Consider the following 14,604-nt stretch of genomic DNA (forward strand, 5'->3'; position numbering starts at 1 on the left):
GTGATTTATGAAACATGATTATGAGAAATTCAGATAGTATATAAAGATTCAGATTTAATTAATAAATCTGAATTAATTTAATTCAGATATAATTGATGAAGAAAGCAAAAATGGTATGGCATTACTTTTGCTTCCATGTTTTTCACAACATCATTTTAAACCTGAAGGCTGTAGAAGTCTCATAACTAACTTGGGGCAGGTCCTTCTATGCAAAATACTGTCTTGGGACCTGATGTTTTGTTAGTATTGGCTTTGATCTCCGGGTGTACAGCCTTTGTTTCCCTGCCTTGTAGGAAGTGACCTGTTCAGACTCTCTCATGGGTAGAGAAATCCTACCAAATGAGGCCAAGAGGGATTTCTCTACTCATGAGGCTTTTTGCTTTAACATAGTGCATTGTGATAAAGTTACAATTTATTTATTTATTTTTAGTGTTTAAAATTTGTTTTTGTTAGAGAAGAGCATATATTTAAAGTGAAACTTCCTTTCCCTTCTCTCTTATCCCATGGTCTACTCCCAAGCTGTTACCACTTTTAATAATTTCTTCTACGTAATTAACTTTTAAAAGTTGCTTAAATTATTATAATTATCATTATTTTATACAGTGGTTAGAGTTTACCATACTGATGCTATTTCTTTTTTTTTAATTGCAGTAACATTGGTTTATAACATCATATAAATTTCAGGTGTACATCATTATATCTCAGTTTCTGTGCAGACTACGTCATGTTCACCACCCAAAGCTAATTACCATCCATCTCCACACATGTGCCCAGTCATCCCTTTCACCCTCTTCCCTCCCCCTTCCCCTCTGGTAACCACCAATCTAATCTCTGCATCTATATGTTTGTTTTTGTTTTTATCTTCTGTTTATCAGTGAGATGATACAGTATTTGACTTTCTACGTCTGACTTATTTCACTTACTATAATACCCTCAAGGTCCATCCATGTTGTTGCAAATGGCAAGGTTTCGTCCTTTTTTATAGCTGAGTGGTATTCCATTGTGTATATGTACCACATCTTTATCCATTTGTCCCTTGATGGACACTTAGGTTGTTTCCAAGTTTGGGCTATTGTGGATAAAGCCACAATGAACATAGGGGTGCATATGTCTTTACTCATTTGTGTTTTCATGTTCTTTGGAAAAATACCCAGTAGTGGAATAGCTGGATCAATATGGTCAATGGATCAATTTTTTGAGGAATCTCCATACTGTTTTCCATAGTGGCTGCACCAGTTTACATTCCCACCAGCTGTGTATGAGAGTTCCCTTTTCTCCACGACCTCTCCAACGCTTGTTATTTCTGGTCTTGTTAGTTATAGCCATTCTGATGGGCATGAGGTGATATCTCGTAGTTTTGATTTGCATTTCCATAATAGTGAGTGGTATTGAACATCTTTGCATGTGCCTCTTGGCCATCTGTATATCTTCTTTGGAAAAATGTCTCTTCAGATCTTTTGCTCATTTTTAAATCGGGTTTTTTTTTGTTGTTGAGATGTATGAGTTCTTTATATATTTTGAATATTAACCCCTTATCAGATATATGGTTTACAAATATCTTTCTCAGTTGTTAGGCTGTCTTTTCGTTTTGTTAATGGTTTCCTTTGTTGTGCAGAGGCTTTTTAGTCTGATGAAGTCCCATTTGTTATTTTTTCTTTTGTTCCCTTACCTGGTCAGACATGGTATTTGAAAATATGCTGCTAAGACTGATCTCAAAGAGCAATACTGCCTATGTTTTCTTCTAGAATTTTTATGGCTTCAGGTCTTACATTCAAGTCTTTAATCTATTTTGAGTTAATTTTTGTGTGTAGTATAAGATAATGGTCTACCTTCATTCTTTTGCATGAGCTGTTCAGTTTTCCCAGCACCATTTATTGAAGAGACTTTCCTTTCTCCATCGTATGTTCTTAGCTAAAGTTACAGTTTAATAGCAGTTATAATAAACTATATTCTAAAATAATTGAAATCTTAGCTTGAGTCTCTTGAACTTTTGGAGTTTACATCATTTAATAATCTAGTAATTGAACAGCTTTATTTTCAGTAGAACAGTTGTTCTAAGACATAAATTGAAAAAAAATTAACAACAGATTCTGAACACCACTTGAAAGAGGCAAGTTAAAGGTCACATTTTACTCTTTAAACTATTTTTAAAATTACAAATTTAAAAGATTTTAAAACTAATACATGTGTTTATTAAAAGAATTGTAGAAGATCAATTTCTGGTTCACTGGGAATGTACATTAAAATTTTTTTACTATGTGCTTACTGTAATTTTTTTATTGTAAAATATACAAAACATAAAATTTATCATTTTAGTGTACAGTTCACTGACATTAAGTACGTGTTGTGTAACCATCACCACTGTCCATCTCCAGAACTTTTCATCATCCCGAACAGAAATTCTGACCCATTAAACAATAATTTCCCATTATCTCTTACCCCAATCCCTTTGCAACCACGATTCCTATTTTCTGTCTCTGTGAATTTGCCTTTTCTACATACATTATGTAAGTGAAATCCTACCGTATTTGTCTTTTTCTGACTGGCTTATTTCACTTAGCGTAATATCCTAAAGGTTAATCCATGTTGTATCATGTGTCAGAATTTCATTTCTTTTTAAGGCTAGATAATATTCCTTTGTATGTATGCACCACATTTTGTTTATGCATTCATTTGTTGATGGATGCTTCCATCGCTTCCACCTTTTGAGTGGTAGAGAATGCTGCTTTGAGCATCAGTGTCCAAATATCTGGCTGAGTCCCTGCTTTCAGTTCTTTTGGATACGTATGTGTGTGTGTAATTGCTGGAACACTTGGTAATTCTTTGATACTTTTTGAGTAACCACCAAATTGTTTTCCACAGCAACTGCACCATTTTACGTTCCCACCAGCATTGCGCAAGGGTTCATATTTCTCCACATTCTTGCCAACACTTCTTTTTAAAAAGTTTTTGAGGGGCTGGCCCCGTGGCACAGTGGTTAAGTTCGTGTGCTCCGCTGCAGGCGGCCCAGTGTTTCGTTGGTTCAAATCCTGGGTGCGGACATGGCACTGCTCATCAGACCACGCTGAGGCAGCGTCCCACATGCCACAGCTAGAAGAACCCACAACGAAGAATACACAACTATGTACCGGGGGGCTTTGGGGAGAAAAAGGAAAAAATAAGATCTTTTTTTTTGTTGTTGTTGTTTTGGAGGAAGATTAGCCCTCAGCTAACTACTACCAGTCCTCCTCTTTTTGCTGAGGAAGCCTGGCTCTGAGCTAACATCTGTGCCCATCTTCCTCTAGTTTATACGTGGGACGCCTACCACAGCATGGCTGCCAAGCAGTGCCATGTCCGCACCCGGGATCCGAACCAGCGAACCCCGGGCCGCCGAGAAGCGAAGCGGAACGTGCGAACTTAACCGCTGCGCCACCGGGCCGGCCCCGGAAAAAATAAAATCTTTAAAAAAAAAAAAAAAAAGTTTTTGAATAGCCATCTTAATGGATGTGAAGTGGTATCTCATTGTGGTTTTGATTTGCATTTCCCTAATGATGTTGAGCATCTTTTCATGTGCTTATGAGCCATTTGTATATCTTCTTTGGAGAAACATTTATTCAAGTTCTTTGCCCTTTTTTTTTTTAAAGATTGGCTCCTGAACTAACGTCTGTTGCCAATCTTCTTTTTTTTTTTTTTTCTTCTTCTTCTCTCCAACCCCCCCCCAGTCCATAGTTGTATATTCTAGTTGTAGGTCCTTCTGGCTCAGCTATGTGGGACGCTGCCTCAGCATGGCCTGATGAGTGATGCCATGTTTGCGCCCAGGATCCGAACTGGCAAAACTGCAGGCCGCTGAAGCGGAGTTTGAGAACTTAACCACTTGGCCACAGGGCCGGCCCCATCATTGCCCATTTTTTGATTGAGTTTGTCTTGGTGCTCTTGTGGAAAATCAGTTATAAATGTGAGGTATATTTCTGGACTCTCAATTTTATTTTATTGATCTATATGTTTATAGTAAGTTTTGAAATTGGGAAGAGTCTTCCAATTTTGTTCTTTTGCAAGATAGTTTTGGCTAATCCATATGAATAGAATGTGAATTTCCAATTCATTTGAATTTCCATATGAATTTTAGCATCAGCTTGTCAATTTCTGCAGAGAAGTCATCTGGGATATTGATAGGGATTGTGTTGAATCTGTAGATCAGTTTAGGGAGTATTTCCATCTTAACAATATCAAATCGTCCAATCCATGGATATGGGATGGCTTGCCATTTATTTAAGTATTCTTTAATTTATTTCAATGATATTTTATAGTTTTCAGAGTATAAGTTTTGCTGTTCTTTATGTGTGTGTGTGTATATATATGTATAGGGTTGGTTTTTTGTTTTTTCTTTTTTTTGGTGAGGAAGATTGACCCTGAACTAACATCTGTTGCCAGTCTTCCTCATTTTGCTTGAGGGAGATGGTTGTTGAAATAACATCTGTGCCAATCTTCCTCTATTTTTATATGAAGGACACTGCCACAGCATGGCTTGATGAGCAGTGTGTAGGTCCGTGCCTGGGATCCATACCTGTGAACCCTGGGCTGCTAAAGTGGAGCACATGAACTTAACTACTAAGCCACTGGGCTGGCCCCTGCTGTTCTTTTGTTAAATTTGTTTCTAAGTATTTTGTTCCTTTTGATGATATTGTAAATGGAATTATTTTCTTAATTTCACTTTTGGCTTTTTTAATTGCTACTATATAGAAATACAATTGACTCTTTTTTTTTTTTTAAAGATTTTGTTTTTCCTTTTTATCCCCAAAGCCCCCCAGTACATAGTTGTGGGTCGTAATAGCTATAGCATGTGGGATGCTGCCTCAACATGGCTTGATGAGCAGTGCCATGTCCGTGCCCAGGGTTTGAACCAGTGAAACGCTGGGCCGCTGAAGCGGAGCACACGAACTTAACCACTCTGCCACGGGGCTGGCCATGACTTTTTTTGTATATTGATCTTGTATCCTGCACCTGTGCTGAACTTGTTTATTAGCTCTAATAGTTTTTTGGTGGCTTCTTTAGGATTTTCTGTGTACAATATCATCATTTTACATTGTCCTTTCCGATATAAATGCCTTATATTTCTTTTTCTTACCTAATTGCCCTGGCTAGATCCTCCAGTACAGTATTGAAAAGAAGTGGTGAAGGGACATCCTTGCCTTGTTCCTGATCTTAGGGGGAAAGCATTCAGTCTTTTACCATTAAATATGATGTTAGCCATGGGTTTTTCATAGAGGCACTTTATTAGATTGGAGAAGTTCCCTTCTTCCTAGTTTGTTGAGTGTTTTTTATCAAGGAGGGATGTTACAACTGGTCAAATGCTTTTTCTGCATCTATTGAGATGATTGTATGGTTTTTGTCCTTCCTTCTATTCATATGGTGTATTATATGAATTGACTTTTGGATGTTAAGCCAACTTTGCATTCCTGGGATTAAATCTCACTTGGTCATGGTATATAATCCTTTGTATATATTGCTGGATTTAGTTTGTGAGTATTTTGTTGAAGATTTTAAAATTTATATTTTAAGGTTTTCATTAATCTGTAGTTTGGTCTTTTTTTTTTTTTTTTTTTAATTCTCGTAATGTCATTTTCTGGTTTTGGTATCAGGGGAGTGTTACCCTCATAGAATGGAATGGGAAATGTTTCCTCCTCTTCTGTTTTTTTGGGAAGAGTTTGTATAAAGGATTAGTATTAATTTTTCTTTAAACATTTGTTAGAAATCACCAATGAAGCCATTCAGTTTTGGGCTTTTCTTTGTAGAAAGTTTTTTGATTACTAATTCAGTCTCATTACTTGTTGTAGGTCTATTCAGGCTTCCTATTCTGTTACTTTTTTTTTTTTAAAGATTAGCACCTGTGCTACCATCTGTTGCCAATCTTTTTTTCTTCTTCTTCTTCTTCTGCCCAAAGCCCCCCAGTACATAGTTGTATATTTTTAGTTGTGGGTCCTTCTGGTTGTGGTGTGTGGGATGCTGCCTCAGCATGGCTTGATGAGTGGTGCCATGTCCATGCCCAGGATCTGAACCAGCAAAACCCTGGGCCACTGAAGCAGAGCGCGAGAACTTAACCACTCAGCCATGGGGCCGGCCCCCTGTTACTTCTTTAATGACGTCATTTTGTGTCTTTTTAGGAATTTTGTCTGTTTCATCTAGGTTATCTGATTTGTTGGGATACAGTTTTTTAATTGTCTTCCCTTATAATCCTTTTTATTTCTCTAAGATTGGTAATATTGTCCCCTCTTCATTCCTGATTTTAGTAATTTGAGTTTTCTTTTTTTTCTTGGTCATTGTAGCTAAAGATTTGTCAGTTTTCTGGATCTTTTCAAAAAACCAATTTTTTGTTTTATTCATTTTCTTGATTATTTTCGTATTCTCTATTTTATTTATTTGTGCTGTAATCTTGATTTCCTCCCTTCTGCTGTCTTTGGGTTTAGTTGACTCTTCTTCTTTTTAGTTTCTTAAGGTTAGTGTATTGATTTGAGATCTTTCTCTTTGTTTATTATCAGTATTTATACTTATAAATTTCCCCTTAAATGCTGCTTTAGCTGCAGCTCATAAGTTGTTTTTGTTTTTTTTTTAAAGATTGGCACCTGAGCTAACATCAGTTGCCAAGCTTCCTTTTTTTTAAATTAATTTAGTGTTTTCTTCTTCTCCCCATAGCCCCCCACTACCTAATTGTGTATCCTAGTTGTGGGTCCTTCTAGTTGTGGCATGTGGGACGCTGCCTCAGCATGGCCTGATGAGCAGGGCCATGTCCGTGCCCAGGATCCAAACCAGTGAAAGCCTGGGTCACCGAAGCGGAGTGCGCAAACTTAACCACTTGGCCGTGGGGCCGGCCCTGCCTTTATTCTTGTATAATGTTAAATCCTCAAATACATTCAAATACTTCTCATCTAATCCCTTTCATCAGATTAGTATGGACGTTTTATGAAAGACAAACCTGAGGTTTAGGGAAGTTACCTACCTAAGTCATATATCTAGTATGTTATACAACCAGAACTAAAAATCAGATATTTTTAACTGTCCCATTTACTAAATTACGGTGCCCCAACTGTTTACTAAATTACAGTGTCTCAACTGTTCATAATTCAGTTGAAGTTTGAAACTTATGTTACTTTGTTAAGGTATTTAAGAAGTTAATTAAGAGGTAATTGCCTGTGTTGATGTTTGGTTACTAGACATTTTATGTTTGACAATTTTTATTAGCAAGGATACAGTGCTACATCTAGATTATCAAATAATCCTTGCTGATAAGTAAACCACTTGGATCACTTATGATTTGAGGAACCGTGTATTGGGAGATGAAGAGTCACCTTGAGAATTATATCTTAGCTTCTCTGATACTGATTATGGAGAAATAGAGGGGGAGGACCCTTCCTTTTCCCCAATATACTCATCTGGTAGATAGTTATTGCACGTGTACCATATGCTCTGAGTTATTCCTCATGTTCTTCTGAGATTGCTATCCTTAACCCCTCTCTTATTTTCTTCCTTTTTTTCCCAAGAGGTCTTAGGATCTTGAGAGAAATATAAGTGGCTGAGAAGTGACCTCTTTCTAATTTGTTCGGTTTCTCTGTAAATGCAGTTTCACTTGGATGCATCTGCTAGTACTGGGTGGATGAGACTTAGATTAACTGCAGTGGCTGGCAGAGGCTGCCTATCAAAGCCAGCCATTTCCTTCCTTTAGTACCCCAGTCCCATGTTGTCCATAATAGAATTCATTTTGCTCTCTTTGGATACTAGATAACTGAGGAATAAAAATACAAATAGCAGTGTGTCTGTAGCATAGAAATTTAAAATTATTTGTTTAGATTTATTATAGTTACCACCCAGAAATAAAGAATGGAAAACTCCAGAGAGGCTGGGCAGAGGCAGATCAAGGTGAAAGGAAAGAATGCAGATAGAAACAAATCAAGAGACTTGGAAAGAGTATTGCCAAATGTTGACAACTGCAGTGAGGTTTGTATCTTCCTATGAAGGGACTGAGGAGAGTTTAGGCATGGCCTGCCTGTAGAGTTTGGGAGTGGGCCTGGAGAAGGAGGCAGACGGCTTGAAGAAGTGGTCAGTAGAGTTAGGATGCGCAGTTTAATCTAAGATTTAATCCTAACCTTATATTCCTCAGTTAAGATGTGTGACAAATTGGGAAAGCATGGTTATTATGTAATCAAAAGACTACCACTTTAGTAGAAAAATAGACAAAAGACATGAATAGGCAGTTCACAAAAGAAGAAATATGAATGGCTAAGTAAAACATGAAAAAAATGTACAGTCCAACTATCAGAAATTCTGCAGAATGCAGCTGACTGTGGGCTATATAAGGTCAGGGACTATCTATGCATCATTCTTTTTTTTTTTTGAGGAAGATTAGCCCTGAGCTAACATCTGCTGCCAATCCTCCTCTTTTTGTTGAGGAGGACTGGCCCTGAGCTAACATCCGTGCCCATCTTCCTCTACTTTATATGTAGGATGCCTACCACAGCATGGCTTGCCAAAGCAGTGCCATGTCTGCACCAGGGATCTGAAGCAGGGAACCCCCGGCTGCCGAAGCAGAACGTGTGCACTTAACTGCTGCGCCACCGGGCCAGCCCCTATGTGTCATTCTCCATGCCTAGCAATAGTAGATAGGCTCATATGTTTGTTGAGTAAATGAAATAAACCAATGACATTGGAATAACTTTTTTTTTTTACCTCTTAGATTGGTGGCACAATTTAAAAAGACTCATAATGCCTGGGATTGAAAATGGCATGGTTAAAGGGCAGTCTCTTACTTTGTTGGTGGGGCTGTGAATTGACACAATTTTTTTGGAAAGCAGTTCAGTGATACTAAAATGGTACAACATATACCCTTTGACTCAGCAATTCCAAATCTAGAAATTTATCTGAAGCTAGAGTGTGCACGCATAATACACATTCATTGTAATGTTTGTAATACTAAATTCTGGATCCAACCCAATTATCTATCACGAGTGTTCTGGTTAAATGAGTACTATGCAGTCAATAAAAGAAGGGAAATTCATATGTGTTGATGTGGAACTGTGTTCATTATTTGTTAAATAAGAATTGTGTGTATAATAATTTCTACATGTATATGACTATATGTGACTCCTTACAATCTTATTTGTTTTAGGGGAGTGAAGTTATTGGTGACTTTTACTTTCTACTTTATACTTTATAAAATGTTTTATATTTCTACTTTATATTAACCGTATTTGAGTTTTTGATCAAAGAGTATTACTTTTGTAATTGGAGAAGCAGACCCATCAAGGTTTATCTCTTTGAAAAATACATGGGCGGAAGAATACTCTTTATTTACATTTACAGGAACAGCCAAATGTTTACTGAGGGCCAAGAAAGAAGATTTAGCTAAATAGGGAGACATCCTACATCTTGTGTATGAAAACTGGGTATTCAGATTTCAATTTTTTTGTGTTTAGCTTGTGAGAATATTAGTTGGCACCTTCTGATGCTCGTTGAGTTAGTTGTATCTAATTCTTATCTATGCATTACTCAACACTTAACAGTTCTACTGAGTTTAAAGAAATAATGAGGTGATCAGTCATATTATATACATTGTGTTGCATCTACTTTCCCTCACATAGCAGCAATTATGGAAATTCCTCCAAGTTAATTGACAAAGATCTACCTCATTTCTTGTAGTAAGCTATCATTTATTTAACCATTTCTGTGTTCTTGGGCATTCAGTTATTTTCACTTGTTTTACCACTAAAAATAGTACTACAGGAAACATCTTTGTAGCTTATGTCTTTTTTTTTTTTTTTTGCAGAGGAACATTAGCCCTGAGGTAATATCTGTTGCCGATCCTCCTCTCCCTTTTTTTTTTTTTTTTTGCGAGGAACATTAGCCCTGAGGCAACACCTGTGCCAGTCTTCCTCCACTTTGTTTGTGGATCACCACCACATCGTGGCTGACCGGTGGTGTAGGTCTGCGCCTGTTATCCAAACCCACAAACCCAGGCTGCCAAAGTGGAGCACACCGAACTCACCTACTATGGCACAGGGCCAGCCCCTGGCCATGCTTTTAATTCTGTGGGATATAGTCCCATGAGTGAGGCTGCTGGGCTGAAGGGTTTGTCTATTTTTTTCTGGCTGAGTTGGAAACATGGCTTCACCATTTTAATAACTGTGTCGTCTTAGAAAAGTACTTGGCTCTTAATTACTGTTGTTATTAGATAGAACATTTTAAATAAAACATTCTTTTCTCACTGAATTGGACTTGTTAATTATTAAAATCTCATTTATCTTTGAGTTTACTTCTGGTCTCTGTTTTTTCATTTCTGTGCTCTACCGTGCTATTTTGATAATGGTGATGGCTTTATAGTAAGTTTTAATATCTAGTGTGGCAAATTCTTCTTGTTCTCTCCCCAGTGCTAAGTATATAATAGATGCTTGTTGCATATTTATTAAGTTAATAGGTATACTTAATAAATATTAAATCTTGCTTTAGATGCATTTGGGATGCCCATTTACTTTAGGGAAATGGAAGCTTGCATGTTGATGGTGTTCCCTCCTAGCCAAGAATGGTGCTACACTTTCTCAAGTATAATAAATAATGACACACAGGAGGAGTTGAGAATTGGGTGATCATTGTGAACTTGGAGGTGCACGGGGGTGCACCTTAGGCATGAGAGAAATACTTTAAGCCCCTAGAGAATAGATAGTTTAAATCCCAAGGCTGAAAAATGATGGAGAACACCCATAGTACTCTAATATGTAAACTTTACCACTCTTTTCCTTCCGTCTTTTATTTTGAAAAATTTCAAACCTATAAGAAAAGTATAACGCTTCCTATGTCCTAAGAATCAAGGACATTCTTCTCTGTAACCAAATACTGTTATTATCACAGTTGAGAAACTTAACATTGATACAATTATCTGAAATACTGTCCATATTCACATTTCCCCAACTTTGCCAGTAATGTCCTTCACAATGATTTTTTTCTCCCCAGATCCAGGATCTGGGAAGTGAAGGATCATGCATTGCATTTAGTTGGTATGTCTCCTTGACTGTAGAAGAATATAGATGTAATCTCCAGCCTCTTTTTCTTTGGTCTTTCAGTATTAACATTTTTGAAGAGTCCAGGCCAGTTTCACAGAACTTGTCTCAATTTAGGTTTGTTTGCTTACTCATGATTAGACTCAGGTTAAATATTTTTAGCAGAAAGAATACCTAGGTGGGGCAATGTCTTCAGTACGTGACATTGGAAAGTACATGTCAGTTTCTCTCATTATTGATGATGTCTGATCACTTGATTAAGGGTAGTGTTTATTGTACTTCTTTATTTTAAAGATTTTTTCTCTGTAATTAGTAGCCTGTGGGGGTGATACTGAATATCTCATTCCTCTTAAATTGTTCATCCATTGAATTTAGCATCCATTGATGATTCTTACCCCGGTTACAACTTTCGTGTCTGCAAAAAGGTGATTTTCTAATTCTTTTATTTCTTCTACATTTATTAGTTGGCATTCTTCTGTAAAGAAGAGTATTTTCTCCCTGCTTTATTTCTCTTTTTATTTTATTCTTGGCTATGATTATTATTACTGTGGATTCAGGGATTCTTTTTTTCTTCAGTCGGTTATATTCCATTCTGGTCTTTGTTCGTTTTGATGCTAAAGTTCCTAAGTCTGGTGAGAGCCCTTCGTTCCCGTGCCCTTTTGATCTGTCTCCATCTGTTTTGGAGCGTTTTCTTGCTGTTAGAACAAGATGTTTTAGGCTCACTTTGTACTTTCCCTGCTGCCTTGGAATTAGCTATTTCTGCGAGAAGCCCTGGTCATTTTTGTGGGGAATGATATTGGAAATCAAAATTTGGGTGCTGAGGGTGCTTCTTTCTGGTGGGGTGTCACTGCTCCTGGACCTCTCAGTGGATAGAGCTGGAGACAATATATATGTAAGTTCATAGCACTGCTTTTAATTCCTGATCCCCAAAGGCTCTTTTTCTCCTTATTCCGTTCTATATTTGTATCTCTCTTGTTCTATGTGTGTGTGAGAGCGTGGTAAGATCCCTGGTTACCCAAAAGTCTCAATATATTTACTCATTTGCTTAGTCTTATAGCAGTGAAACTGCTGCCTCATTATCACTACCAGTAACAAACCTAAGTAATGTTGAAGATTTCTTTCATTTCTTTTTTTTTTAAGATTTTATTTTTTTCCTTTTTCTCCCCAAAGCCCCCACGTACATAGCTGTATATTCTTAGTTGTGGGTCCTTCTAGTGGTGGCACATGGGACGCCGCCTCAGCACAGCTCAATGAGCAGTGCCATGTCTGTGCCCAGGATTCGAACCGACAAAGCACTGGGCCCCCTGCAGCGGAGCATTGTGAACTAAACCACTTGGCCATGGGGCCGGTCCCACTTTCATTTCTTTCTGTCCATAGAATGTTGCTTATAATAACTTACCTTAAGTAATTAAAAATTTAATTGGAAACCGTCCTTTCTACTTGCTAATTTTCTTTTAAAAATTATTATATCTAGTTGTCCCACAAATTTTGTTCTGATGTAGCAATTTGCTAATTTTAACTGAATCCTATTTCAGTACAGTAGTTGCAAATGTCCTGAGGGATATGCTATAAAATAGTTTTGCCTGTCCAGCAAAGATGTACTTCAAATTGACTCATACTTAAATTTCATGTTAATTTTAAGAAAGCTCAGATTACTGGAATTACTGCTTTTGGGGAAACTTTATCTTAGGCAGAAATGTTGATGTTCAGAATCACGGGAGAAGAAAATGGAACTGAAATTAAATGTGAAAATAAGTCAGATCGGAAAAAAATTAGAGAATAAGAGCTACAGCTGGGATATTAGTTCTTATAAGCAATCAGTTAATTTAGTTCTGAGCTTCTTGGCAGCCTTGTTAAAAGAGGAAATGTTCAGTTGGATGATTTTCGTTGTTTAAGAAAAGAAAGTTTTTTGTTATTGGATTATAGAAGTAATTTTATTGTTTATTCTGCAGTAAATGTGCAGGTGCTTCTTACATGATTATCTTAGTACTGTTGAATACATAAAATTAAATCAGTTTAAAGAAGGCATTTCTGTTTTCTGATCTGTCAGGAGTTGAATTTAGGAAGTGTTAAGGAAATTGGTAGTTAATGTGCCCCTTAGACTCTATGGGATACAAATAACTTTGTTGCAACAAGATAGCTCAAGAGGTCTTTTTGAAACTTGATGGTTAGTGATATACAATTATCAGTTAGTTTGAGTGAACTGGTGGGTAGCATGTGTTCTTTGGTTTTATTCTTTTTTTTTTTAAGATTTTATTTTTCTTTTTCCTTTTTCTCCCCAAAGCCCCCCGGTACATAGTTGTATATTCTTTGTTGTGGGTCCTTCTAGCTGTGGCATGTGGGACGCTGCCTCAGCGTGGTTTGATGAGCGGTGCCATGTGCGCGCCCAGGATTGGAACCAATGAAACACTGGGCCTCCTGCAGCGGAGCGCACAAACTTAACCACTCGGCCACAGGGCCAGCCCCGGTTTTATTCTAACTACCAAAGTGTAGATGTTTTATGGTCTTTATTAAAGAAAGATTTGTGTGATTCTATATGGTCCTAAGTATAGGGAGACCGAAGAAAGCACACATTATTTCTATACCTCAACATAGCTTATAGTCTTGTCTAAGTTTATTAGAAAATTGTACAAAAAAGAAAAAACTTGAATATACATTTGGAACACTTAGAACATGTTTTAAAATATTAAATCAGTTTATTTGCATGACAGCTAAATTGTGCAAATCAGGAAGTTTTCTCTTTGAAAGTTTCCTTGCACTGTTCTAACCACCTATGAAAGTTCTGCTGTGCGTTCTGATTTTACAGTTACAGTTTCCCCCAGTCTTGATTGACTTTAATTTTCTGATTAGATTTGATTTATGAATCCTAAGGCTAGAAGTACTTCACAAGTATAACCTGATTTGTCCCTTTGGCCTCCAACAGGACTTTTTTTTCTAAAAACAAAACAAGAGCAGGACAGATGGTTAATCTATCTCTAGGAAGGAGTATTGCAGAATCCCTGGTAATCCCTTGTCCCAGGGTTTGACAACTGTTTTCATTTTTATCTATTTAACCAAAATCCCTGCTTCTATAAAGAAACTATTTGCCTTGGTTTGTTCTTAGTGAAAATACAACATAGTCTCTGTCATGATTATGGAAATGACCCCCTCATTTTTCTCTCCAGCCCAAAAGACTTTTTCTTTTTCAACACAATTTTGACTACTGTTACTAACCCAAGTTAATCTTAGATTCTGTTGCTGAAAGCCTCAGTTTTGCCGTTTATTGAGGTGTTAATTGAAATGTTAATATATTTAGAGCAGAAATGTCGTTTTTTAGGGAATCTAGAGCAACAGCAAAGCTGAGGTCAAACTGCCGTAAGGATGGACACCAAGGAAGCTGTGTTTGGGACAGAAAGAAATCAAGATAAGGTAGATGCAAAGTAGAGAAAAGCACTGGACCCTGGGGGGAGGGGTGGCAGGTGGGAGTGGGCTGTATGCCTCTAATGGCAGAATAGTTAGATTTCTGAAAAGGAAGCCACGAAAGGCGTGTAGGAAATATTAAGGATTTGGGTTTAAGTACTGCCTTTCCTCTGAATGTATGAGT

The 14,604-nt window shown here is 37.2% G+C and overlaps 1 protein-coding gene across 4 annotated transcripts in view; it reads left to right on the plus strand.

Moving 5' to 3' along the window:
* The window catches only part of AFF4 (ALF transcription elongation factor 4), a 92,840-nt gene that overhangs the window by 15,534 nt on the left and 62,702 nt on the right, over positions 1-14,604 (plus strand). Inside the window, exon 2 of one of the 4 annotated variants that reach the window (XM_046667642.1) lies at positions 14,338-14,429. The exons of the other annotated variants lie outside the window; for them this stretch is intronic. The gene's annotated coding sequence lies outside the window, so the exon portion shown is untranslated. The remainder of the gene's footprint in view (positions 1-14,337; positions 14,430-14,604) is intronic. 4 annotated transcript variants of the gene reach the window in all.

Source organism: Equus quagga, chromosome 7 (genome assembly GCF_021613505.1).
Source record: "Equus quagga isolate Etosha38 chromosome 7, UCLA_HA_Equagga_1.0, whole genome shotgun sequence".
NCBI classification, from domain to species: Eukaryota; Metazoa; Chordata; class Mammalia; order Perissodactyla; family Equidae; genus Equus; species Equus quagga.